The sequence below is a fragment of the Mustelus asterias genome, chromosome 11 (genome assembly GCF_964213995.1).
Source record: "Mustelus asterias chromosome 11, sMusAst1.hap1.1, whole genome shotgun sequence".
Lineage (NCBI taxonomy): Eukaryota > Metazoa > Chordata > Chondrichthyes > Carcharhiniformes > Triakidae > Mustelus > Mustelus asterias.
The window spans coordinates 81364642-81392243 of record NC_135811.1 but is presented as its reverse complement, the minus strand read 5'-3'; the positions used below and the strand labels follow the sequence as shown (position 1 = coordinate 81392243).

General features: G+C 44.6%; 2 protein-coding genes across 8 annotated transcripts in view; both read left to right on the top strand.

Annotated features, from left to right (window-relative positions):
• eftud2 (elongation factor Tu GTP binding domain containing 2) overlaps positions 1-27602 on the top strand; it is a 133356-nt gene that overhangs the window by 7835 nt on the left and 97919 nt on the right. Inside the window, exons 1-2 of one of the 3 annotated variants that reach the window (XM_078223845.1) lie at positions 3141-3208; positions 13601-13669. The exons of 1 other annotated variant lie outside the window; for it this stretch is intronic. The gene's annotated coding sequence lies outside the window, so the exon portion shown is untranslated. Of the gene's footprint in view, positions 1-3079; positions 3209-13600; positions 13670-27602 lie in introns of those variants that run through there. One more of the 3 variants, XM_078223844.1, reaches the window with a different exon arrangement.
• LOC144500620 (phosphoethanolamine/phosphocholine phosphatase-like) overlaps positions 1-27602 on the top strand; it is a 55385-nt gene that overhangs the window by 7855 nt on the left and 19928 nt on the right. Inside the window, exons 1-2 of one of the 5 annotated variants that reach the window (XM_078223851.1) lie at positions 3138-3208; positions 13601-13669. The exons of 3 other annotated variants lie outside the window; for them this stretch is intronic. The gene's annotated coding sequence lies outside the window, so the exon portion shown is untranslated. Of the gene's footprint in view, positions 1-3081; positions 3209-13600; positions 13670-27602 lie in introns of those variants that run through there. One more of the 5 variants, XM_078223850.1, reaches the window with a different exon arrangement.

Genomic DNA, 27602 nt, shown 5'->3' with positions numbered 1-27602 from the left:
CAGATGGTTTAATGGTTCATCTGAAAGATGGCGCAATGCTCTCTCAAAACTACACTGGAATGTTTGGCATAATTTCCTTGACTCAATTCACAAAGCCAATAATTCTTTATGCCTTTTTGCCAGCCTTATCAATTTATCCTGCCATCTTCAAAGACTTGTCAGGCCTTCTCTGTTCCCGTATTCCTTTTAAAATGTTACCATATCGTTTATATTGCCTCTCCTCACTCTTCCTCCCGAATGAATCATTCACAATTCTCTCCATTACATTCATGTATGTGCTTATTTCATCACTCTGTCGATATTCCCCAAAGTCTGTTCCTGTCCAGATAAAGCTACCAGTGCACAACTCGAATCTACCCAGACGATACAGGAGTCATAGAGTTATAGAGGTTTACAGCATGGAAACAGGTCCTTCAGCCCAACTTGTCCATGCTGCCCTTTTTTTTTAAACATCTAAACTAATCCCAATTGCCCACATTTGGCCCATATCCCTCCATACCCATGTAACTATCTAAATGCTTTTTAAAAGACAAAATTGTACCCATCTCTACCACTACCTCTGGCAGTTTGTTCCAGACACTCACCACCGTCTGTGTGAAAGAATTGCCCCTCTGGACCCTTTTGTATCTCTCCCCTCTTACCTTAAACCTATGCCCTCTAGTTTTAGACTCCCCTACCTTTGGGAAAAGATATTGACTATCAAGCTGATATATGCCCCTCATTATTTTATAGACCTCTATAAGATCACCCCTCAGCCTCCTACGCTCCAGAGAAAAAAATCCCAGTCTATCCAGCCTCTCCTTATAACTCAATCCATCAAGCCCTGGTAGCATCCTAGTAAATCTTTTCTGCTCTCTTTCTAGTTTAATAATATTCTTTCTATAATAGGGTGACCAGAATTGCACAGTATTCCAAGTGTGGCTTTACCAATGTCTTGTACAACTTCAACAAGACATTCCAACTCCTGTATTCAATGTTCTGACCGATGAAACCAAGCATGTCAAATGCCTTCTTCACCACTCTGTCCACCTGTGACTCCACTTTCAAGGAGCTATGAACATGTACCCCTAGATCTCTTTGTTCTGTAACTCTCCCCAATGCCCTACCATTAACAGAGTAAGTCCTGCCCTGGTTCAATCTACCAAAATGCATCACCTCGCATTTGTCTAAATTAAACTCCATCTGCCATTCGTCAGCCCACTGGCCCAATTGATCAAGATCCCGTTGCAATTGGAGATAACTTTCTTCACTGTCCACTATGCCACCAATCTTGGTGTCATCTGCAAACTTACTAACCATGCCTCCTATATTCTCATTCAAATCATTAATATATATGACAAATAACAGTGACCCAGCACTGATCCCTGAGGCACACCGCTGGTCACAGGCTTCCAGTTTGAAAAACAACTCTCTACAACCACCCTCTGGCTTCTGTCAAGTAGCTAATTTGGTATCCATTTAGATACCTCACCCTGGATCCCGTGAGATTTAACCTTATGCAACAACCTACCATGCGGTACCTTGTCAAAGGCCTTGCTAAAGTCCATGTAAACAACATCAACTGCACTGCCCTCATCTACCTTCTTGGTTACCCCTTCAAAAAACTCAATCAAATTTGTGAGACATGATTTTCCACTCACAAAGCCATGCTGACTGTCCCTAATGAGTACTTACGTCTTTAAATGCCTGTAGATCCTGTCTCTCAAAATACCTTCCAACAATTTACCCACCACAGATGTGAGACTCACTGGCCTGTAGTTCCCAGGCTTTTCCCTGCAGCCCTTTTTAAACAAAGGCACAACATTTGCCACTCTCCAATCTTCAGACACCTCACCCATGACTATCGATCGTTCAAATATCTCAGCAAGGGGCCCCGCAATTTCCTCCCTCGCCTCCCACAATGTCCTGGGATACACTTCATCAGGTCCCAGGGATTTGTCTACCTTGATGCGCTTCCTTCTCTGTAATACGTACACTCCTCAAGACATCACTATTTATTTCCCCAAGTTCCCTAACATCCATGCTTTTCTCAACAGTAAATACTGATGAGAAACGTTCATTTAGGATCTCACTCATTTCTTGTGGATCCACACATAGATGACCTTGCTGATCCTTGAGAGGCCCCACTCTCTCCCTTGTTACTCTTCTACCCTTTATGTATTTGTAGAAGCTCTTTGGATTCTCCTTTGCCTTATCTGCCAAAACAATCTCGTGTCCCCTTTATGCCCTCCTGATTTCTCTCTTAACTCTTTTCCTACACTAGGGGATTTTCATAGTAAAGTTTAAAGTTTATTATTAATGTCACAAATAGGCTTGCATTAACACTGCAATGAAGTTACTGTGAAAATCCCCTAGTTGCCACACCTTGGTGCCTCTTCAGGTACATTGAGGGAGAATTTAGCATGGCCAATGCACCTAACCAGCATGTCTTTCGGATTGTGGGAGGCAACTGGGGCACCCGGAGGAAACTCACAGGGAGAACGTGCAGACTTTGCACAGACAGTGACCCAAGCCAGGAATCGAACCCCAGTCTCTGGCGCTATGAGGCAGTAGTGCTAACCATTGTAACTTCATTGCAGTGTTAACGTAAGCCGACTTGTGACACTAATAAATAAATGGAAAACCTTCCTTGCTACTGGCGGTGACTGAAGTAGATGTCATTGCTTCTTTATAAATATTAATATTTCAAGTACTAGGTGAGCATTTGAGGCTGAAAGGTCAGAGCTGTGCGGTATAGTTTTGGATTCTTTGGACAAGCACCCATCCGGGATAATACAAAAAGGGCTGTGTGTGTTTGTCTAAGGTTCGGATTGCATAATCGTTTAAACGCGAGCTGTTCTATTTTAAGTGATGTGTCAAACAGGGAGATTGACAGGATGGCAAGTAACAAATAAGAGCTGCCCAGTGAGCGTCCCTGAGCTGCTGGGGCAGGGGAAAGGGAGCTCAAATCCCGCGAGTTCCCTCTCCACCAGCCCCTCTCCCAAAGACAAAGCAACCCGCCTCTCCATTGGTTGGCTCCTGGGCTGCGTCACTAAGGAGGCTCCTCCTATTGGATTGGCAGTTTCCTAGCTACCTGCTTCCTGGAAACCTCCGTGTAACATTTTCACCGCCACCGGCTCGGCCGCCCTTCAGCAACAGCAGCGGCAAGCCTTTCATCACATCACCCTCAATCGCTGCCATCTCACCCAGCCTCTACCTTCCAATCCAGGTAAGTTAGTGATCCCCTGCTCCGGGAGAGAGCAGGAAGGGGAGGGGGTTTATTGCTGAATTAAATCTTGTTTCTTTAGATATATATAGTATCTATCTCTCTCCCTCTCTATCTATCTCTCTATATATGTGTCTATTGGTTTCAATCAAACCCCAGTTGAGGTCATGTCAAGAAAGGATTCTAATCCTAACCCGATCTCATCTGTTTACTTTCTAGTTGATCACACTGATATATTTGTAGGTCTGTGAATAAATGGGAGTTTGATCTGCAGATAAATTCCACGGCTGATTGGATTTGAAACGGTCAATTCCCAGCACGGGGAAGGTTTAAAGTTTCTATCTTAAAGGCGAACCTGTTTTCCTGCGCTTTTGAGATTAATTGTGTAGCCATTCACAGCGGTTTTGCCTACAGATCCTCGCCGACAAATAATAAGCCAATGTCTCATCTCTCGCCCCCTCTCTCTATTCCTGCACAGTGTGGTTTTTAACACTTGGCATCAATTAGTGAATTAACAAGGCGCCGGTAGTTTTTCTTTGAATAGATCATTGTCTTCCTATCTCGTTGTGCTGTCTTGAATTTTTATATAAAAAGCGTCCGGCCATGTCAATAGCGGTTTCTGCAGAGTGAATGGCGTAGATAGGTTTTGTGCAGCGAGCTAACTGCGAAATCCCAATTCCGTCCTTGATATTTCCAGGGCTCAAAAGTGACCTTGCAGCCAATCCTCTGTTCAAGGGCAGGCTGATGTGATGGGGCACCCTGGGCATTGACTGTTAAATGAAGGGGTCTCTGCAGCAAAGTGTTGCAGACAGATGTCATCACCGTGCTCATGGTCCCCCCAAATCCAAATCCCAATCCTCCTTCGCCCTGAACTCCGGGAGCAGCTAGGAACACAATAAAATCCAGGGACATCATTGCGGATGCCAAACCCATTGTGATGCCAGTCTAAGGAATTGTGGATGTAAGAAGGTCGATAGGTTCATTAATGTCCTACATGTCTGGCCTACATGTGACTGTAGAGTCACAGCAAATGTGGTTGACTCTCAACTGCCCTCCAAGGTCAACTCAGGATGGGCAATAAATGCTGGCCAGCCAGTAATGCCCATGTCCCACGAATGAATAAAAAACAAAGGTGCAAGAATGGAAGTGACAGAAGGACATACCATCATGGCACGGTAGCACTGCTGCCTCACAGCACCAGGGACCCGGTTCAATTCCAGCCTTGGGTGACTGTGTGGTGTTTGCTTGTTTTCCCTGTGTCTGCGTGGGTTTCCTCCGGGTGCTCCAGTTTCTCCCACAGTCCAAAGATGTGCGGGTTAGGTGGATTGGCCATACTAAATTGCCCCTTAGTATCAGGGGACTAGCAGGGTAAATACGCAGGGTTACAGGGATAGGGTCTGGGTGGGATTGTTGTCGGTGTAGGCCCGATGGGCTGAATGGCCTCCTTCTGTACTGTAGGATTCTATTCTATGGTTCATGACGGCCTCCGATTTGTTAGTTCTTCACGGAGTTCTAATACTCACTATTGTCTATCCACTTCTGTTTTGGTAGGCATTAATCCACACTAATATCTCTATCCCACCAACATTGTCAGCTTCCTTCTCTTCCCAACTCTCCACCCATAATTCCATTGGACATGAGTGACACTGACAAGGCCAGATTTATTGCCCATTCCTAGTTGCCCTTGAGAAGTTGGTGGTGAGGTGTCTTGAATGACTGCAGTCTATGGTTTGAGGAGTTCCAGGAGTTTGAACACTGATATAATTCCAGGTGAGGATGGTGTGTGCCTTAGAGAGGAACTTGCAGGTGGCAGAGTTCCTGCATGCCTGCTGCCCTTGTTCTCCCAGGTCACAGGGGTTGTGGGTCCATTGAAGGAAGTGAACGTTTAAGCTGGTGTTTGGGCTGCTGATCAAGTGGGAGTTGCTTTATTCAGGGTGGTGTGGAACCTCTGAAGTTCTGCTGGAGCTGCACTCACTGCATGTGAGTAAAGAATATTCCACCACACATAGAAACATGGAAACTAGAAGCAGGAGTAGGCCATTTGGCCCTTCGAGCCTGCTCCGCCATTCATTTTGATCATGGCTGATCATATTCAATACCCTGATCCCGCCATCCCCCCATATCCTTTGATTTCTGAGTGAAGAAATTTCGCCTCACCTCAGTCCTAAAGGTTTACCCCTTATCTTCGAACTATGACTGGATTCCCCACCATTGAGAACATTCTTTCTGAATCTACCCTGTCTAATCCTGTTAGAATTTTATAAGTGTTTAATGACATCATATTTATCCACATTATACTGCTTCTGCCAAGAATATGCCCACTCGCTCAGCCTGTCAAATCACGCAGAAGCATCTCTGCATCTTCCTCACGGCTCACCCTCCCACCCAACTTCGTATCATCTGCACATTTGGAGATAATACATTTAGCTCTCTCGTCCAAATCATTAATACATAATGTGAACAGTTGGGGTCCTAGCACAGATCCCTGCGGAACCCCACTAATCCTGTTGGAATTTTCACTTCTGACTTGTGCCCTTTAGAAGTTAGGAGGTGAATTGTCACAGAATAAGGAACCTCTGACCTTTTCTTGTGACTACAATAATTCAAACCATGTAAAATCAGTTTCTGCTTGATTATGATACTTTCATGATCAAAATAATTTTCGCTTAGCTCTGTTGTGCTCTTGAAAGACTAATACCCAACAGGCTTTGGTCGGATGAATAGTGGGCAAGGATGCTTGATTTTAGTTTAAGCGCATTGTATTCATGCAACAAAGCTCCAACTGTGTTTGCTTTTGCTTAAAAGAAATGCTTTAATCTTTGTGACAGTTTATCATATCTTTTCAAAAAGATTTCAAAACAAGAATGAGTGCATTCTTGTGATGGCTGTATTTTTTTCTGTTTTGGTAATGTTAATTTACAGAAGAAAGTTGGCCACCACCCACCAGAATCCCACACTCTGTGTGTGGATCTGTAGCGTCCACCTAACCAGTAAACCAGAAACAAAGGAATAGCACTTCCAACCGTATAGCACTACTTCAGTACTCCTGCGGAAGTGGCAGCCTGTAATGGGGCTTAGATTGATAACTAACTCAGAGGTAATAATGCCATCAGTGAGCCAAGTTGATAAGGGGATTTTCACTGTAACTTCATTGCAGTGTTAATGTAAGCCTACTTTGACACTAATAAATTAACTTCAACTTATTTAAACATAGGATTGAAGTTAAAAGTATTTTTGTTCATTTTCTCTTCATATTTGCTGAACAGTCAGGCCCAAAAATTACAATTTTAACTTGAACACTGATTTTTTCACATATCTTAAATTTCCATTTTCTCTGCTTGATGATGTTGTGGAATGATTGAAAAGTTATGGCAGAGAAAGAGGCCATTCAGCCCACTGTGTCTGTGCTGGCTGAAAAACAAAACAGCTTAAATTTAAAACAAATATCATTTTAGTTTTGATGACACCCAACGAACATTTATATTCTGGCTACTGTCCTATCTAAGTCTGAGGTCACGTACCAACCGACTCGAGAACAGCTTCTTCCCTGCTGCTGTCAGACTTTTGAATGGACTTGCCTCGCATTAAGTTGATCTTTCTCTACACCCTACCTATGACTGTAACACTAGATTCTGCACTCTCTCATTTCCTTCTCTATGAACGGTATGTTTTGTCTGTATAGCGTGCAAAAACAATACTTTTCACTGTGTGTTAATACATGTGACTGTAATAAATCAAATCAAATCAGAACAAAATCAAATCTTTTTACCTCCACTGCTTTATATCCCCAGACATACTTAAGGGACAGGGAACAGTGATGAAAAGCTAAATTCTCACACAATTTTCTCCACTTAAGCGAAAGTATGAAACTAACATGTTTGCATTATGGTGCTGTACAAGATTGGTTGCTAAACATGCTGATGACCAGTCAGATTCAATTTAAAATGACTCGCAGGGAACCGGGCGTGAAAACGTGGTAAAGTCGGGTGTGAGGCCATTAACGCGATCCACGCCCGCGTCCGTGCAGATGGCCACTTTATTGAGATCCAGGAATGGCCGCGATCCGATTCGCACCCGAAACGGGCGCAACGGCGATTTAAATGCATTTGCATGCATTTAAATTGAATTAATGAACTGCCCGCCCAACTCTATCAGCATTTCCCCCTTTACCACCCCGTTCGCCGATCCGGAATCACCCCAAAATGAACATGCTGAATAAAAGTCTGAATCCGGCGCTCCAGCTGCTGAAGAGGTGAGTTCAGAGCTTCCAATGGCTCTCTGACTCAGATCGGTGGGGAGGGGGGGAGGCGGGTCAGGTCATTCGCTGGTTGGGGGGGGGGGGGGGGGGGGGGGAGGAGGCGGGTCAGATGTTCCTCTGGGGGGTGGGGGGGAGGTCAGATCATTCTCTTGGGGGGCAGGGAGGTGAGGCCAGATCATTCTCTTGGGGGGTGGGGAGGCAGGTAAGATGTATCGCCGGGGGGGGGGGGGGGGGGGGGGAGGGGGGGGGGGTCACTGGTTGGGGGGGTGCAGATGGATCTCTGGTGGTGGGGGGGTCCGCTGCCACTCTGCAGGTGGGGGGAAAGGGGGCAGCTGCTTCACAGCTCCAGGGACCTGCGTTCGATTCCCGGCTTGGGTCACTGTCTGTGTGGAGTTTGCACATTCTCCTCGTGTCTGCGTGGGTTTCCTCCGGGTGCTCCGGTTTCCTCCCACAGTCCAAAGATGTGCGGGTTAGGTTGATTGGCTGTGCTAAAAATTGCCCTTAGTATCCTGAGATGTGTAGATTAGAGGGATTAGCGGGTAAATATGTAGGGATATGGGGGTAGGGCCTGGGTGGGATTGTGGTCGGTGCAGACTCGATGGGCCGAATGGCCTCTTTCTGTACTGTAGGGTTTCTATGATTCTATGAGGGGGTCGGGATCGGTCTTGGTAGCGGGGGCGGGGGGGGTGGATAAGCAGGACAGTGGTGTCTCTGGGGACTATCACTCCCGCTTTTCACTCCCAGGTCGCTTTCTCCACTTTCTGCGGCCCGGGAGCGATCTGACACGGGCTTTTTCAAATTTTTTTCTAACTGAGCATGCATAATTCAGAGCTCCGATCGTTTCGGGCATGCTAAGCCCCGCCCACAGCGCGAATGGGACCTGCGATTTTTTTTTTCAGGCAAAGTGCTAATGGGGGGCCTAAAAGCAGATTTCCAAGTTGGATCTGAATTGCGTCCAGATTCAGCACTTAGAATGAAAATAGTAAAATCAGGCCCATAGTGTCACAATGATGTGACCTGTGCCTCAGTGATATTAATATGTAATTTCACCGGCTGACCAAACGTACATGGAACTGTTTAAAAATTGACTTTTTAAGGACAAGGAAGGTACTGATTAAAATGTCTGTCACAAGTCACCTGACATCTGTGCGCTCAGTTTCCGGAAAGTTCTAATGTGGAATATAATTCAGACATTCATCCTTCTCTGGAATTTCACACTGGAGGATGTCAAGAACCACTTCAATGGGATCTACTCAAATAACCTGGGCACAATGTTTACATTTCTATCATACTACCCCTCAAGTGGAGACTAGAACAATGGTTATATGGATGTATGTCTTCCTATCTCATCAAGACAGATAATGATTCATTCAGGGGTTAATGGCTGGGACATTATCTATTCACTTCCCCCATCTCCCCAAGCATGAACTACAAGCATCGTCAGTTCAGACATCAGATAAACAAACCTGTTCTGAAGTCGTTATGGTGAGAGAGATCGTGTAAATGAACCATTTTGAAATCTCTGCAATACTAATTGCTAGTGACAGAAGGGGAGTAGTCGGGAAAAGCTGACAACTCTCACAAGTTAAGATCCTATCTCTTCCAGTTGTTGGGGTATCAGAGCAGAAACCCCAAAGTATGTTATGAAGCCCGACTGACAAGTCAGAATGGTGAGTGGCTTGGAGCGGAACCTCCAGTTGGTGTGGTGTTCCAATGTATCTGCTGCCTTGTCCTTCTAAACAGTAGTTGTCATTGGGTCTGGAAGGTGCTGTCGAAGGAGCCCTGGTCAGTTCCTGCAGTGCATCTTGTAGATGGTATACACTGCTGCTACACTGCGTCAGTGGTGGAAAGAATTGTTTGTGGAAGGGGTGCCAAATCAAGGTGAACTGATCTGTCCTGAATGGTGTCGAACTTCTTGAGTGGTGTTGGAAGCTGCATTCATCCGGCCCAGGGAGGGTATTCCATCACACCTCTGATTTGTGCCTTGTAGATTGTAGTCAGGCTTTGGGCAGTCGGTGAGTTACTTATCGCAGGATTCCTAAAATAGAGTTGAATAGAGTCCAGTGGACATTAGCCTGGTCAATCCACCTAACCCGCTCAACTTTAGACTGAGAGGAAACTGGAGCACCCAGAGGAAACCCACACAGACATGGGGAGAACATGCAAACTCCACACAGACAGTTACCCAGGTCCCTGGTGCTGTGAGGCAGCAATTCTATCCAGTGTGCCACCGTGCCGACCACATGAGGAGGGGTAAACAATCACTCCCCTATCTTACCACCACAAGTCTGAACACAACAGGGTTTGTTGTGAATATAGAAGGATTAAGGTATTTTACTCTCTGCAAGTTGGACTCAGTGAGCACAAAGGAATATGGTTGTGGTTGTTGGAGGTCAGTCAACTCAGCTCCAGGACATCAGTCCAAAAGTCCACCAGCTCTGGACTTTTGCTGCCTTTTTGGCAATACTATTGTAATAATCATACTGAAGCCAGTCTTCTGTCACTATCACCCATTATTTACAATGTGCTCAGCGGCTACAGGGTACAAAATCTTTTGACTGCCGGCCTGAGTGGATGGAGCCAGTTGGTTTTAAACCCCCTACTGCTCCTTCCCTATTGGGAAGCCTCCATTTGCCTAATAGGGGAGCTCGTATTCTATGAGGTCCATGGGGAGATCTATTGATGATCCCCCATGGACATTATAACCATTATTCTGCGGCCTACCTTGGGCTACCTCTACCCTCCCCCCCCCCCCCCCCCATGTCATTCATGCTGTCTTGTCCCCCTTTCTCACTGTCTATATTGGAAACCTTCTCTCTCCCCTTTATTTGCTTGGAGTTCTCACTCTATTCAAGTCTACTTTAGCTGGATTTTCGCCAATTCTATTTTTTTCACTTTCGCTTGTCTCAGGCTTGCAACCTAATTCTCTGGCCATTATTTTTAACATTTCAAATCTCATGGCTTTTGGGCAAAACTCCGACTTTACCTCCAATTTCTTAGTTACACTTTTTAACCCTTGAATGAACAAAGTAATTTCCATCTGTTCCAGAAAGGCACTGGCATCAAATGTGACATTTTTGTTGGAACTGTAGCGCTGTATGCAAGGAAGCCTGAACTGGATTTGTTTTCTATTTATTTCTGGGGTTTAATTTATTCCCCCACTCCAATTCTTTCATCAGTTTGTGGGTTAAAATTGCTCTTGTTGTTTGTGGATTTAGTTCCGAACATTAACGGCCAGATAAGCTGAGGTAAAATCTGACTCCATCATTTTACCATTCTTGGTTTGAGGTTCAACTCGGAAAGATAAAGAAATTGAGAGTTTACTGTTATTGAGTCTTGGCTGTGTTACTGTCACTGCAGCAGTAATTTTTCCAAGTCCCTTTAGATTGCAGGAGTTGAGTTGAAGCTTAAACTCCTGGGGATACAATTTCCTTTTAACCTATAGTTTGTCTCTTCCAGAAATCAATGGGTTTTGCACCTGAGGTTCCTTTCAATGGAAAACTCACTATCTCTGTGCTAGATTTTTGTACCCTAAGACATAGGGTCTTAAGTGTGCTCCTTACTGCTCCAGTGGCTGCTTTTCCAGACTATTCCACTTCTGTCCTTAGCATTTTATATTACAACAATTTCAAAATGGTTATTTTAGACATTATCATTTTGAACAGGTTTGCTTATTTGATGTCTGAATCATCACTGCTGTTATTTCATGGCTGGGGGATGAATGAGTAATGCCCCAGCCATTAACACCCTGAATTAGTCATTATCCACCTTGAGATGAGATAGGAAGACAGATCGCCATGTGTGACCATTGCTCAAGCAGACCTTTTGTATTCCACACTGGAACATTCTGGAAACTGGTCACTGGCAATACCAGATCTCAGCCGTCTTTAATCAGCGTCTTTTTAGGTCCTTTTTAAACAGTCTAGTGTATGTTTGATCAATCAGTGAAATTACAGCTTAATATCACTCAGGCCCAAGTCACATCATCGTGATATCAGTTCTGAAGATATTTGCAATATCTTTTTAATTACATATCATATAAGAAGCTGCTGTTATTATGCACCTGTTATTATTGTGCAATTTAAACATATAAAAGCTGAAGTCGGGCCAACTATTTTCCACAGCAGAATCTTCCCACTGAAGTCTCCTTATCTGAATGTGTAAAAACCTGCACCTTCTCAATTAAGCTAAGAACGTTTCTCAGAAATTGTTTTCGAGGTTGACGCAACTAAGGTTCAATATTCCACTGACTCAATAATTTTAGGAATGGAGTTGTCTGCAACAACGCAACCTTTCCTATGTTGATATGGAATTTCTCTGATCCATAGTCATTTATTTCCAATAAACATATAACAGTGCTCTAAGTGAGTATGTTGCTGTATACTAAATAGTAATTAGCATTGTATCACGGTGGTTAGCACTGCTGCCTCACAGCGCCAGGGACCTGGGTTTGATTCCCGGCTTGGGTCACTGCCTGTGTGGAGTTTGCGCGTTCTCCCCGTGTCTGCGTGGCTTTCCTCCGGATGCTCCGGTTTCCTGCCACAGTCCGAAAGACGTGCGGGTTAGGTGCATTGGCCATGCTAACTTCTCCCTCAAGTGTACCCGAATGGGTGCTGGAGTGTGGTGACTAGGGAATTTTCACAGTAACTTCATTGCAGTGTTAATGTAAGCCTAATTGTGACACTAATAAATAAACTAAAATAATCTTTGCTCCATAGAATAGAATGTTCAATTCATGAATTTTAGGAAAACATTAACCTAAAATTCCACTTAATTTGTTAGTTTATAAAATATTCGGCAGTCAGTTCTCTGACTCTGTCCAATGGTATCTGAACCTAATATTTAGCCAAAAGACTTGGGAATGTTATTCAGTATGTATTGGATATTAAACTAAAAACTGGTTTGTGACAATTCCAGCGTCCATCTTAAAATAAATGCATTGATAACTTCCTTGAAGAGAATAAGTTTTTGTCATTTTGTGATGACTTGGAAGCAGTGTAATTTATTTTAAAAGTCTGTGAAATCTGTAATTGTTCTTTAGAATGTTTGAAAATAACTTTAAAGACTTTGCATCGATTGTAAAAGAGCCAATTTTAGCTTTCTTGGATAATACAATGACACATGGAGAGGTGGTGTAGTGGTAATATTAACTGACGAGTAATCCAGAGGTCCTGGCTAATATTTTGAGGATGTGTGCTCAAACCCCACCATGGCGGCTAGTGGAATTTGAATAAAATGAATACATCTGGAATATAGAGCCAGAAGAATTCAAGGGACGGGGCCTATCCCCGTCTGGGAGGCCAGCGACACAGTGCTGAGCGGGACATTGCGCATGCGCCGATCTGTCAGCACCGAGATTGGCGCACATGCAGTGGCCCCGCAGTGCCGGCCTCCCGATTGCTGGCCAGCCCGGTGAACCCCACAAAGCCGGCCCTCTGCCCTCCTCCCCCGCAGAGGACGGAAGAATCCCCCGCTGGCATGATCAGCCAGAGAAGCCCACCCTACATCTTTAAGTCAGAAGCATCAAGACTATTGAATTCAGCTTGAAGCCAGCCAAGTCACCAAACTACAAACTGTATTTTTTACGTGGGTGTGTGCGTGTGAGTGTATTTTATTATTTTGCCCTAGATTGCTTTAAATATACGGTAATAAAACTACCTTCTGCTTTGTTAAACTCAAGGAAATCTGTCCGAATGGTTCTGTTATGATCACAGTGTGTAAATGGTTAAGTACTCATTGAATTGGCAAGTATAACTCTGTTTAAACAGAAGAACCTGTTACAGCCAAAAGAGAGGAGCCATTCGGCACCTCCTCACATGTCCCCACGGAGATCGTAATACAGTTGGTCACCTTTCATTTAATCCGTATTCAGTTCACAATTCCGGGAAATGTCAAGTTCCTTGGCCAAGTCAGTTGTGTCTTTTTTTTTGAGACTCCAATTTGGACTCAGTGATACTGCAATTAATCCTGATGTCGCAGGCATAACTTTCTACAAAGTTTATCAGTTATTACCTGCCGATAAAACATTTTATCAGCACCACCTTTGCCCTTTTCTTATCTACCTGACTTACTTTTGGTTTTTGGTTTTAAATTGTTTCTCTTCCTCAATGTTTAATTGTACAATTACGTTTTTCCAGATTACACACAGCTTGGAAATGCAGTAAACCATGAGGAGGATAGTGAGGGCCTTCTGGAGACATTGACAGGCAAGCGAAATGGGCAGACATGTGACAAATGAAAATTAATGCAGGGAAGTGGAAGGAAGAGTGAGGAGAGAACATGTAACGGAATGCTACAATCTTCAAGGGGTTCTTTGAATGTGGCAGGAGGAGGTCTCCCTGCGCCTGTGTGGGTTTCCACCGGGTGCTCCAGTTTCCTCCCATGCTCAGGTGCAGATGTGCAGGTTAGGTTGATTGGCCATGGCTAAATTGGCCCTTAGTGTCAGGGCAATTAGCAGGGTAAATAGGTGGGGTTACAGGGATTGGGCCTGGGTGGGATTGTTGTCAGTGCAGGCTTGATGGGTCAAATGGCCTTCGAGGGATTCTATATTCTATGAAAGGTGGCACAGTGGTTAGCACTGCTGCCTCACAGTGCCAGGGACCCGGGTTCAATTCCTGCCTCGGGTTGCTGTCTATGTGGAGTTTGTACATTCTCCCCTAAACTGTGTGGATTTCTACCTGGTGCTCCAGTTTCCCTCCACAGTCCAAGATGCGCGGGTTAGGTTGATTGGCCATGCTAAATTAACCATAGTATAGGGGGATTAGCAGGGTAAATATGAGGGGTTACGGGAATAGGGCCTAGGTGGGATTGTGGTCGGTACAGACTCAATGGACCAAATGGCATCCTTCTGCACCGTAAGGAAACTATGACAAGATCATTGGGAGGGTGCACAGAAGATTTACTAGAACAGTACCAAGAATAAGGACTTCATTTGTGATGAAGGACTATAAAAGTCATGGTCATTCTCCTTGTAGGGATAGCACCCACAACCCTGAATCAGAAGGTTATGAATTCAAAGTCTATTCTAGAAACATGAGCATAAAAATCTATGTTCAAACTCCCAATACATTGCTGAGGGAGTGTCACACTTGTTGGAGGTGCTACCTTTTGGATGATGCATTAAAGTAAGGCCTCTCAGGCGAACGTAAAAGAACCCAGTGGCAATATTTTGCAAAGAACATGGAAGTTCTGCCTGGCTATTCTTTACCCCACAATTAACACGACCAGAAGACTATCTCTTCATTATGGCATTGCTGTGTGTGGGAGTTTGCTGTGCAGGAATTGGTTCCTGCACCTGCAACAGCAACTACAAGTCAAAAATACTCCATTGGCTGTAAAGTGCTGTGGGATGTCCTGAGATTGTAAATGGTATGATATAAATGCAAGTATCAAAACAGAGAAGGTTAAGGGGAGATTTAATAGAGGTGTCTAAAATCAAGAAAGGGGTAGAATGGGGGAAAACTGGCAGCTACGTTGATACCTTAGAACACAGATTTAAAATAATTAGCAACAGATCCCGGTGGAAGAAATAAAAAGTGTTTATGTGGTGAGTTGTTATGATCTCGAACGCACTACCTGAAAGGGTGGAATAATCAGATACAATTCCTTTTTTAAAGTTATATTGTATCAGTATACTTGAAAAGGAAAATATACTTCATTTTATTCATTTGTGAGACATGGGTGTCGCTGGCTGGGCCAGCATTTATTGTCCATCCCTAGTTGCCCAAGGGTAGTTGAGAGTCAACCACATTGCTGTGGCTCTAGAGTAGTGTAGTGTTGGCCAGACCAGACTAGGATGGCAGATTTCCTTCCCTAAAGGACATACTGCTACAAATGGAGGCCTGTGGAGAAATAACAGGTATGTAGGTTTAAAGTGGATAGCCCTCAAAGAGCTGGCATCAGTGTGATGGGCAAAATGGCCTCTTGTGGTACTGTAAGATTCTATGTCGATGATTTTGCAATTCATTCTGGAAGCAGAACTTTCACTTGATTTTTGGTGGTTTAAGAGGCTGTTGACACTCAAGATCGTAAAGTTATCCGGTTGTTGCTTTGGCGTAGCCAAATCAATATGTTGCTGTTTAAAATAACATTAAGAAGTCTCACAGCACCAGGTTAAAGTCCAAGAGGTTTGTCTGGAATCAGGCACTGTCCCTTCATCAGGTGAGTCATCAGTTGCACCTCCACATCATAAAATAACATTGAGCAACCAATGTTGCGCTTAAAGCAATTGGAAAGCTCGGTGAGTCAGAGAAGCCGGCACTGTCAAAATAAATGATCTTGTTGGCAAAATCCCAGGGATGAACAAAACCTGATTTTAAATTGATAAATTTGCACCATAAACTGCAATAAAATAAATTCTGCAGTCTCACGTAATTAATCCAATCTGCTTGTCCTTTGCCCATTTAGTGCACCTTAAGTTACTGGAATTTGAAATTGAAACTGTACAAAACAAGTGTATTAGTTTCTTGACTTTGATAAAACCCAGACAAAACATCAGAAGCGAACACTGAAAGTCATTGCATAAAGAGACTGACGTTTTTGAGTGATGTCGGATGGGTAGCTTTGGTCCTGACTTATTGGCCGGAATTTTACCGGCACATCCGCCCTCGGAGAACGCATTCTCCGTTGGCCTCGGGCGGGATCGTACGAACCTCGGGTGGACGTGCCGATAAAATTCCACCCACTGAGTTAAAGCAAATTTAAATGTACTGGGATCCAGATGCAAAAAAAAGTATGTATTTCCATTGCTTCTCAGGTGCCGAGTCAACAAGCACACAATTTTCTGGGTGATTTTTTAAAAATTGATAAACATCTGAGTGTGATTTCATTTTTAGTCTATTTCCTACAAGTTGCATTTCCCATGAGGCTTCCAAAGATACAATCCTGACAGCATCACAGGATCACAATTGATATGCTTATTACAAAGAACAAAGAAAATTACAGCACAGGAACAGGCCCTTCGACCCTCTAAGCCTGCACCGACCATGCTGCCCGACTTAACTAAAACCCTCTACCCTTCCGGGGACCATATCCCTCTATTCCCATCCTACTCATGTATTTGTCAAGATGCTCCTTAAAAGTCACTATCGTATCTGCTTCCACTACCTCCCCTGGCAGAGAGTTCCAGGCACCCACCACCCTCTAGGTAAAAACAAACTTGCCTTGTACATCTCCTTTAAACCTTGCCCCTCACACCTTAAACCTATGCCCCCTACGAATTGACTCTTCCACCCTGGGAAAAAGCTTCTGACTATCCATTCTGTCCATGCCCCTCATAATCTTGTAGACTTCTATCAGGTCGTTCCTCAATCTCTGTCACTCCAGTGAGAACAAATCAAGTTTCTCCAACCTCTCCTCATAGCTAATGCTTTCCATGCCAGGCAACATCCTGGTAAATCTTTCCTGTGTCCTCTCCAAAGCCTCCACATCCTTATGGTAGTGTGGCGACCAGAATTGAACACTATATTTCAAGTGTGGTCTAACTAAGTTTCTGTAAAGCTGCAACATGACTTGCCAATTTTTAAACTTAATGCCCCGGCTGATGAAGGCAAGCAAGCTGTGTGCCTTCTTGACTACCTTCTCCACCTGCGTTGCCACTTTCAGTGACCTGTGTACCTGTACACCCAGATCCCTCTGCCTATCAATATTCTTAAGGGTTCAGCCATTTACTGTATATTTTCTATCTTTATTAGACCTTCCAAAATGCGTTACCTCACATTTGTCCGGATTAAACTCTATCTGCCATCTCTCCGCCCAAGACTCCAACCGATCTATATCCTGCTATCCGCAATCCCACCAACCCTTGTGTTGTCCGCAAACTTATTAATCAAACCAGTTACATTTCCTCCAAATCATTCTTTTATATATATATATATCAAACAGCAAAGGTCCCAGCACTAATCCCTGAAGAACGCCACTTGTCACAGGCCTCCATTCAGAAACGCACCCTTCCACTGCTACGGGTGGCACGGTGGCATAGTGGTTAGCACTGCTGCCTCACGGCGCCAGGGACCCGGGTTCGATTCCCGGCTTGGGTCACTGTCTGTGTGGAGTTTGCACGTTCTCCCTGTGTCTGCGTTAGTTTCCTCCCACAGTCTGAAAGATGTGCTGGTTAGGTACATTGACCCGAATAGGCGCCGGACTGCGGCGACTTGGGGAATTTCACAGTAACTTCATTGCAGTGTTAATGTAAGCCTTACTTGTGACTAATAAATAAACTTTACTTTACCCTCTGTCTTCTATGACTGAGGCAGTTCTGTATCCATCTTGCGAGCTCACCTCTGATCCCGTGTGACTTCACCTTCTGTTCCTGTCTACCATGAAGGGACCTTGTCAAAGGCCTTACTGAAGTCCATGTAGACAACATCCACTGTACTACCCCCATCAATCATCTTCGTCACTTCCTCGAAAAACTTGATCAAGTCAGTGAGACATGACCTCCCCTTCACAAAACCATGTTGCCTCTTACTAATACATCTACTTACTTCCAAGTGGGAGTAAATCCTGTCTCGAAGAATCCTCTCCAATAATTTCCCTACCACTGATGTAAGGCTCACCGGCCTGTAATTACCTGGATTATCCTTGCTACCCTTCTTAAACAAAGGAACAACATTGGCTATTTTCCAATCTTCTGGGACCTCCCCTGTCGCCAGTGAGGTTTCTCAAGGCCCCAGCAATTTCCTCCATTGCCTCTCTCAGTATTCTGGGGTATATTCCATCAGGCCCTGGGGACTTGTCTGCCTTAATGTTTCTCAAGAACCCAATACCACCTCCTTTTTGATCTCAACATGACCCAAACTATCTACACACCCTTTCCCACACTCATCATCCACTAAGTCCTTCTAAGAACATAAGAACTAGGAGCAGGTGTAGGCCATCTGGCCCCTCGAGCCTGCTCCGCCATTCAATAAGATCATGGCTGATCTTTTCATGGACTCAGCTCCACTTACCTGTCCGTTCACCATAACCCTTAATTCCTTTACTTTCAAAAATTTATCTATCCTTGCCTTAAAAACATTCAGTGAGGTAGCCTCAACTGCTTCACTGGGCAGGGAATTCCACAGATTCACAAATCCTTTTTGTGAAGAAGTTCCTCCTCAACTCAGTCCTAAATCTGCTTCCCCTTATTTTGAGGCTATGCCCCATGGTTCTAGTTTCACCCGCCAGTGGAAACAACTTCCCTGCTTCTATCTTATCTATTCCCTTCATAATCTTATATGTTTCTGTAAGATCTCCCCTCATTCTTCTGAATTCCAATGAGTATAGCCCCAGTCTACTCAGTCTCTCCTCATAAGCCAACCCTCTCAACTCCTGAATCAACCTACTGAATCTCCTCTGCACCCCCTCCAGTGCCAGTCTATCGTTTCTCAAGTAAGGAGACCAAAACTGTGCACAGTACTCCAGGTGTGGCCTCACCAGCACCTTATACAGCTGCAATATAATCTCGCCGTTTTTAAACTCCATCCCTCTAGCAATGAAGGACAAAATTCCATTTGCGTTCTTAATTACCTGCTGCACCTGCAAACCAACTCCTTGAGATTCCTGCACAAGGACACCCAGGTCCCTCTGCACAGCAGCATGCTGCAATTTTTTACCATTTAAATAATAGTCCATTTTGCTGTTATTCCTACCAAAATGGATGACCTCACATTTACCAACATTGTACTCCATCTGCCAGACCCTCGCCCACTCAGTTAGATTATCTATATCCCTTTGCAGACTTTCAGCGTCCTCTGCACACTTTGTTCTTCCACCCATCTTAGTGTCATCTGTGAATTTTGACACACTACACTTGGTCCCCAATTCCAAATCATCTATGTAAATCGTAAACAATTGCGGTCCCAACATTGATCCCTGAGGCACATCACTAGTCACTGATCGCCAACCAGAAAAATACCCATTTACCCCCACTCTTTGCTTTCTGTTAGTTAACCAATCCTCTATCCATGCTAATACATTACCCGTAACACTGTGTACCTTTATCTTATGTAGCAGTCTTTGGTGCGGCACCTTGTCAAATGCCTTCTGGAAATCCAGATACACCACATCCACAGGTTCCCCATTGTCCACTGCACATATAATGTTCTCAAAGAATTCCACCAAATTAGTCAAACATGACCCCTTCATGAACCCATACTGCGTCTTACCAATGGGACAATTTATATCCAGATGTCTCGCTATTTCTTCCTTGATGATAGATTCAAGCATTTTCCCTACTACAGAAGTTAAGCCAACCTTTGGTGAATACTCTTTGGTGAATACTGACGCAAAGTACTCATTTAATACCTCACCCATTCCTCTGGCTCCACGCATAGATTCCCTCCCCTGTCCTTGAGTGGGCCAACCCTCTCCCTGGCTACCCTCTTGCTCGTTTTTTATAGTCAAAATCCTTCCTTAGTCCTACTGGCCAATGACTTTCCGTGACCCCTTTTAGCCCTCCTTACTCCTTGCTTAAGTTTCTTTCTACTTTTCTTGTATTCCACACTTGCTTCATGTGTTCCCAGCCTCCTAACCTTGACAAATGCTTCCTTTTTCTCTTTGACTAGGCTCACAATATCTCTCATTATCCAAGGTTCCTGAAACTTGCCATACTTATCCTTCATCCTTACAGGAATGTGCCTATCCTGAATTCCTATCAACTTACATTTGAAAGCCTCTCACATGCCAGATGTTGATTTGCCCTCAAACATCTGCCCCCAATCTACATTCTTCAGTTCCTGCCTAATATTGTTGTAATTAGCCTCCCCCCAATTTAGCAACTTCACTTGAGGAATACACTTATCTTTATCCATCAGTACCTTAAAGCTTACCGAATTGTGGTCACTGTTCCCGAACTGCTCCCCTACTGAAACGTCGACTATCTGGCCAGGCTCATTCCCCAATACCAGGTCCAGTGCGACCACTTTCCTAGTTGGACTATCTACATACTATTTCAAAAAGCCTTCCTGGATGCTCCTTACAAACTCTATCCCATTCACGCCCTTAGCACTAAGTGAGTTCCAGTCAATATAGCGGAAGTTAAAATCTCCCACCACAACAACTCTGTTACTTGTACAACATGCCAAAATCTGCTTACATATCTTCTTCTATCTCCCACTGGTTGTTGGGAGACCTATAGTAAACCCCCAACATTGTGACTACACTCTTCCTATTCCTGCACAGAGGGTGGTGAGTGTCTGGAGCGTGCTGCCCGGGGAGGTGATGGGAGCGGGTACAATAGCGACATTTAAGGGACAACTAGACGAATACATGAATAGGATGGGAATGGAAGGATATGGACTCCGGAAGTGCATACGGTTTTAGTTTCGGCAGGCATCATGATCGGCGCAGGCTTGGAGGGCCGAAGGGCCTGTTCCTGTGCTGTACTGTTCTCTGTATCCACATATTGCCTCTCTGTATGAGCCCTCTGAGATGTCCTCCCACAGTACAGCTGTGATATTCTCATTAACCAGTAGTGCAACTTCCCCATCCCTTTGACATTGCCCTCTATCCCGCCTGAAACATCTGTATCAGCAAGTGCCTGACTTCATACTACATTCAGCAACTGTTATTCTCTTTTGGATTAGCAATGGGAATCTGTCTAGTACACTCAGTACTCTACCATCTCTGGAATCTGTCCTTATCCTGCTAGCCCTGCTCCAGTTTCTTTTTATTTTGTTGTCAAGGGCTTATTATTCTCTTTCACTCTTCGAATGAAGTATTCTTTTAATTGTACATTGGCATCACTTCAACCTTTAGTTATTCATAAGAAGGAGAAGATGCTTCACCACTAGGACCAAGAAGCACCAAGCTTATCTGGAAGTCAAATAGGTCACCAATTCCAAATATGCAAGGTCCAGTAAACTAGGTTACAATAGGACTCCTACTCCTAGTAGGATCCTTATTGTGGCATTCTTTAAGTCACTCTACTTTATTTCGTCTCCATAATAGGTAATATCCAAGTGAACCCAAAAAAGCAGGTGATGGGAAAATTGGCTGGCCAGCAATGCCCACTGTCATTGAGTTTTACACAGGAAGAAGTCTCACAACACCAGGTTAAAGTCCAACAGGTTTATTTGGCAGCAAATACCATAAGCTTTCGGAGCACTGCTCCTTCGTCAGATGGAGTGGAAATGTGCTCTCAAACAGTGCACAGCGACACAACATCAAGTTACAGAATACTGATTAGAATGCGAATCCCTAAAGCCAGCCAGGTCTTAAAGGTCCAGACAATGTGGGTGGAGGGAGCATTAAACACAGGTTAAAGAGATGTGTATTGTCTCCAGACAGAACAGCTAGTGAGATTCTGCAAGCCCAGGAGGCAAGCTGTGGGGGTTACTGATAATGTGACATAAATCCAACATCCCGGTTTAGGCCGTCCTCATGTGTGCGGCTCATGTGATTTTCCACTCCATCTGACGAAGGAGCAGCGCTCCGAAAGCTTATGGTATTTGCTACCAAATAAACCTGTTGGACTTTAACCTGGTGTTGTGAGACTTCTTCCTGCGTTCACCCCAGTCCAACGCTGGCATCTCCACATCATGACTACCATTGACACCGCAAACTGCCGGTTTTACAGCATGGAAAGAGGCCTTTTGGCCCATTTGTGTCCATGCTGGCCATCAAACACCTGTCTAGTCTACTCCCATTTTCTAGCACTTGTCCCGTAACCTTGTATACTATGGCATTTCAAGTGCTCATCGAAATACTTCTCAGATGTTGTGAGGGTTCCTGCCTCTGCAACCCTTTCAGGCAGCGAGTTCCAGATTCCCACCACCCACTGGGTGAAAATGTTTTTTTTCACATCTCCTCTAAGCCTCGTGCCCTTTAACTTAAATCTCTACCCCTTCGTTATTGACCTCTGCTAAATTGGAATGTTCCTATCCACCTTATCTATGACCCTCAGAGATCTGCATCTTCTCTACTGCAATCACTTCAATTCCTACAGTGTGACCTCTAACAGATTCAGAATTCGCCTCAAATTTGCAAGATTAAAATCCCAAAACTGTCCAGTTTGTATGGAATAAATCCGGACATTCGTAAGAAATCAAACCTTTCTCAAACAATCATTTGGAATTTACAGAAACAAATCTCAAGATCAGGAATAGGAAGAGGTGTGAAATTATTTTTTTTCATCATACATGTATACCTTAATCAGGCATGCAATTTTACCCTGAATGGTTTTGATAAACTTCACTTGGAAATCTCTGTGCTGCAGGAATTAGAACAAAAAGTGGCCTTTATCATTTGTCCTGGGTTCGTTCCAAGATAAAGCCTTTTGGCAAAACACTTTGGCAGCAATCCATAAAATTCCAACAGAAAGTATCTTTCTTGAACATAATTACTATCCTCCTAGACATTGCCAGAGAATATAATGAATGGTAGATTATGGTGGACGCCAGTCCAGTTTATTGTGGTTACTCTTCCCCAAACATTGATATTTGGCTAAAACATTTCCTGTGAAGATCCATAATAGGGTTGCAGTTTATGGCATAAATACTGTTTCGAGAGGAAAAATCCACAAGTACCAGAAAGTTGTCCATCAAGATCTGAAATTTTTGAAAAGGAGTTGCTATTTTAGGTTTGAAAGAAGACCATCTTTCCTCTTTTCAGATGTTGATGGACTGACTGTATTCCGCCTGTTCTGTGTCTTCATTGGTTGGCCAGGTTTAAATATAAGTTTAAAGTTTATTTATTCGTGTCACAAGTCGGCTTACATTAACACTGCAGTGAAGTTACTGTGAAAATCTCCTAGTTGCCACACTCTGGCACCTGTTTGGGTACATTGAGGGAGAATTTAGCATGGCCAATGCACCTCAATCATAGAATCCCTACAGTGCAGAAGGAGGCCATTCGGCCCATCGAGTCTGCACCGACCACAATCCCAACCAGGCCCTATCTCCATAACCCCATGCATTTACCCTAGCTAGTCCCCTTGATGACACAAGGGGCAATTTAGCATGGCCCATCCACCTAACCCACATATCTTTGGAATGTGGGATGACACACTAGGAACGTTTAAGACTTATCTAGATAGCTACATGAACGGAGTGGGAATGGAGGGATATAAAAGAATGGTCTAGTTTGGACCAGGGAGCGGCGCGGGCTTGGAGGGCCGAAGGGCCTGTTCCTGTGCTGTTTTGTTCTTTGAAACTGGAGCACCCAAAGGAAACCCACCCAGACACGGGGAGAATGTGCAAACTCCACACAGACAGTGACCCAAGCCAGGAATCCAACCCGGGTCTCTGGCGCTGTGCGGCAGCAGTGCTAACCACTGTGCCACAATGCTGCTCAAGTCCTAGATGAATTGAGAAGTAGCTAGAACACTTCAGGTAAATAGTAGATTATGAAATACAGCAGCTGATTAGAACTAAGTTTGACCTGAAAGGAGAGATTTTGTTGATCTAACGAACTCGCAATTCTCTTAGAATACTATTGTGCAACAAACATCAGCTGCAAAGGAAATGACGCACAACCAGCAGACTTGAGCAGCTGTGACTTGCACTAAGATCCACATCTCCGTTAGAGAATTTTTCACGCTCAGATGCTTGCTGTCACCTAACATTGAAATGAATCAAGGATGTTACCGGGACTGGAAGGTTCCAATTATAAGGAGAGGCTGGGACTTTTTTCCCTGGAACGTAGGAGGATGAGGGGTGACCTCATAGAGTTTTATAAATCATGAAACGCATAGATAAGGTGAATAGCCAAGGTCTTTTCCCCAAGGTAGGAGAGTCCAAAACTAGATGGTGGAGGGGCGGGGGGGGGGGGCGGGAGCTGGAGATTGCGGTGCTCCGGGATGGGGGTTGGATTGGGGCTGGCCCGGGAATGCTTGTGCGGGCTGAGATCGGGCTGTGGGAGTGTCGCGAAGGGCAGCAGTGCGAGGGGAGATGCGGGTGTCGTCCCGGGGGTCAGTGCGAGAGTCCCGGGCTGACCAGCAATTGGGCTGGTCAGCAAACTGCAGTTTGACAGTTCACTGACTCCGGCGTGAATAGGCCTTGCCCCCTGAGCTTTTAACGATATCCACGATTGTGACCTCTGCATTGCACAGAGTGTGGGAGACTCGAGTCTGAACTCCCACTGAAAAAACAATCATGAATTACACCATTTTTCGCGCCAATTCAGCACTTCGAATTTTTTGGGGAGAATCGGGCCCTACGACTCTAATTCGAAAAGCTTAAAAATTTCCAGGTTATCCAATAAAGTTGCAGTTCTTCCACATTCTAAATAGCTTGAGGCAACTCCTGTAGGCTGTATTATATCTCTTTAAAAAAACGGAAATGCAGTTGCATCATTCATCTTGAGTTGCGTCAAACCAAAGATATTTTGGAAGGTCATTGATACAAAAGTGAATGCATAAGAGGGCTGTTAATAGTATTTGTAATAAAGAGGCTCTTTAACCCAGCTACTGTATTATCATATAATTTACAGGCTTCCTCACTAAATCATTGGGAGCAGGTGGGATGATAACCCACATGAGTCAGTTTCAACTCCAATATTTAAAGAGACACTCCAGCTATGCAATTTGGTGGATTTTGGAGTTGGGAGCACAACAGGGAATATTAACAGAAAGGAGTTCGCACGGGTGATTCACCCAGCCCGCTACTCGAAGACATCAGCAGAGGCTGTTTTGCAGGCTTCCCACTGGGTCAAAATCCTGAAACTCCATTCCTATACCACAGGGACAATTAGGGATGGGAAATAAATGTTGGCTTAGTCTGTGACGTCCATATTCTGTGAAAAAACTAAAATAAATGTGAGTATCACCATTAACTCCTCACTCTACGTTCTCACACCTCACAACAGCTTGCCTTGTAGGTACACCAATCACCCTCCATTTTTATGCACTTCCTCTTGAGGGCAGCACGGTGGCACAGTGGTTAGCATTGCTGCCTCACAGCATCAGGGATCCGGGTTCGATTCCCAGCTTGGGTCACGATCTGTGTGGAGTCTGCACATTCTCCCCATGTCTGTGTGGGTTTCCTCTGGGTGCTCTGGTTTCCTCCCACAGTCCGAAAGGTGTGCTGATTGGGTGTATTGGCCATGCTGAATTTTCCCTCAGTGTAATCGAACACTGCACCAGAGTGTGGTGACATGGGGATTTTCACAGTAACTTCATTGTAGTGTTAATCTAAGCCTACTTGTGGCACTAATAAATAAACTTTAATAAACGTTTCCTATTTATCCATTCATCACTGACATTCTCATCTTTACGCAATGTAATGTGTCTCTCTCTCTCTCTCTGAGTTACCCTCAACAAATGCTCTCCGCCGGTCCATTCAGTACAAGCTATTATTCTTACTCACGTGTCTCTTTCCTTTCTTGTGGGAAAGAAAACACAGTACATGAGGGAGAGACAGAGAACCAGAGGTGGCCCTCCAGCCATCTCTCAATTGATAGCTGCGGATGTGGAGACTGAACATCAAGTGAAGTTTCAGTGTGCTTGGTGTGAGATGGGGAACTGGGGACTCCTCACGATATATGGCGGTGGCACAGTGGTTACCACTGCTGACTCACAGTGCCAGGGACCCGGATTCAATTCCGGCCTCAGGTGACTGTCTGTGTGGAGTTTGCACGTTCTCCCCGTGTCTGCATGGGTTTCCTCTAGGTGTTCCAACTTCCTCCCACGGTCCAAAGATGAGCAGGTTAGATGGATTGACTAGGTTGAATTGACGTTTAGGGTGGAATTTTCCCATCTCACGAGCCACAGGTAGCGGGCGGGACATGGACCATGGAAAGGTCTGTTGACCTTGGACGGGATTTTCCAACCTTGGGGCGAGCGCGGCCGGAAAATCCCGCCCTTAATGTCCAAAGATGTATAGTTTAGGTGGATTGGCCATGCTAAATTGCCCCTTAGTGTCCCAAGGTGTGTAGGTTTGGGGATTAGCGGGGTAAATACATGGGGCCGTGGGAATAGTACAGGGGTGGACCTGGGTAAGATGCTCTGTCAGAGAGTTGGTACAGACTCAATGGGCCAAATGGCCTCTTTCTGCACTGGAGAAATTCTATGACCTGGTCACAAAATTAAATATCAGGCAGCCACAGGACATTGAACATTTACTCATGTTGACACAATTCTAATTTATGCCTTTCACCCTGCAAAAGGACTTTTGACTGTCCTCCAAGTGGACAATGATTACTCCTCAGAGGAAGTCACTCATTCTGAGGATGTCCCATCACAGGACTCATGCAGACCGTGCATCAGCTCAGACACTCATGCTTCATTCGGACTGTTAAGGATTTTCACTTGCTGACAGACACATCACAAGTGAGAAAAGGCAGATGCTAAACACAGGGACAGCAATGTAACATTGGAAGCGCAGGATGCTCCAAGCTCCATTCGGCTGGTAGCAGATGCTGTATCTTGGGGGCTATCAATGAAGATGATATTTCTAGAGCAGCAGCAGGGAAATGTGCAATGTGCTGGCAGCACAGTGTGTGTGCTTGCAGAGAGATTGGAGGAGTCCATCTCACTAATGAGTGGCATTGCAGCCCTTTGCAATGATGTCTTTAGCCAAGAGTGGCCCTGGAGTATCAAAGGCAGCAATCAAAAGAAGGCATACAGGCCTTCAGTAGTGGCTTTCAATCTATGAATTAATTACACCTTAAATAAGGTAAATGAAACCTTGGCATCGACCTTTCACTGTCCCACTCATCTGCAGCAAAGTGTTCTCCAGCTTCTAGCTAGCAAGGAAGTACAGCTGACCTATGAGAGGGATGATCTTGAAAGGGGAAATGCTTCCACTTCTCATTCCCCCCCCCCCCCCCCCCCCCATTCATTACACCATATGCTGCCTCGTTGCTTGATGGTCCCTGAACAGGTGGAGCAGTCTTTGCCAGAGGTCTCATGGGCTCTGAAGCCATCAGAACATCAGCCAAGAGCATCTCAGGGGTCAGAGCAGGGGTCTGAGCTGCCTGCCTCTACCTCTGCTGAAGCCACAGGAATTGCACCATGACAAAGTGCTAGGAGGAGGGAGAGTAAAGACTTACAGTTGCCGCAAAATATGTACATGGGTGTGTTACACAATGTTAGTACGTCAAGTTTCTGTGTTTATTTTTGTGCCACAGAATTAATGTTTGTTCCCACCACTTCCCCATGTTGCTGGCTGGCAAGAAGTTTTTATTTTCAATTGTGATGAATTCTAACACAGTAACTGACTT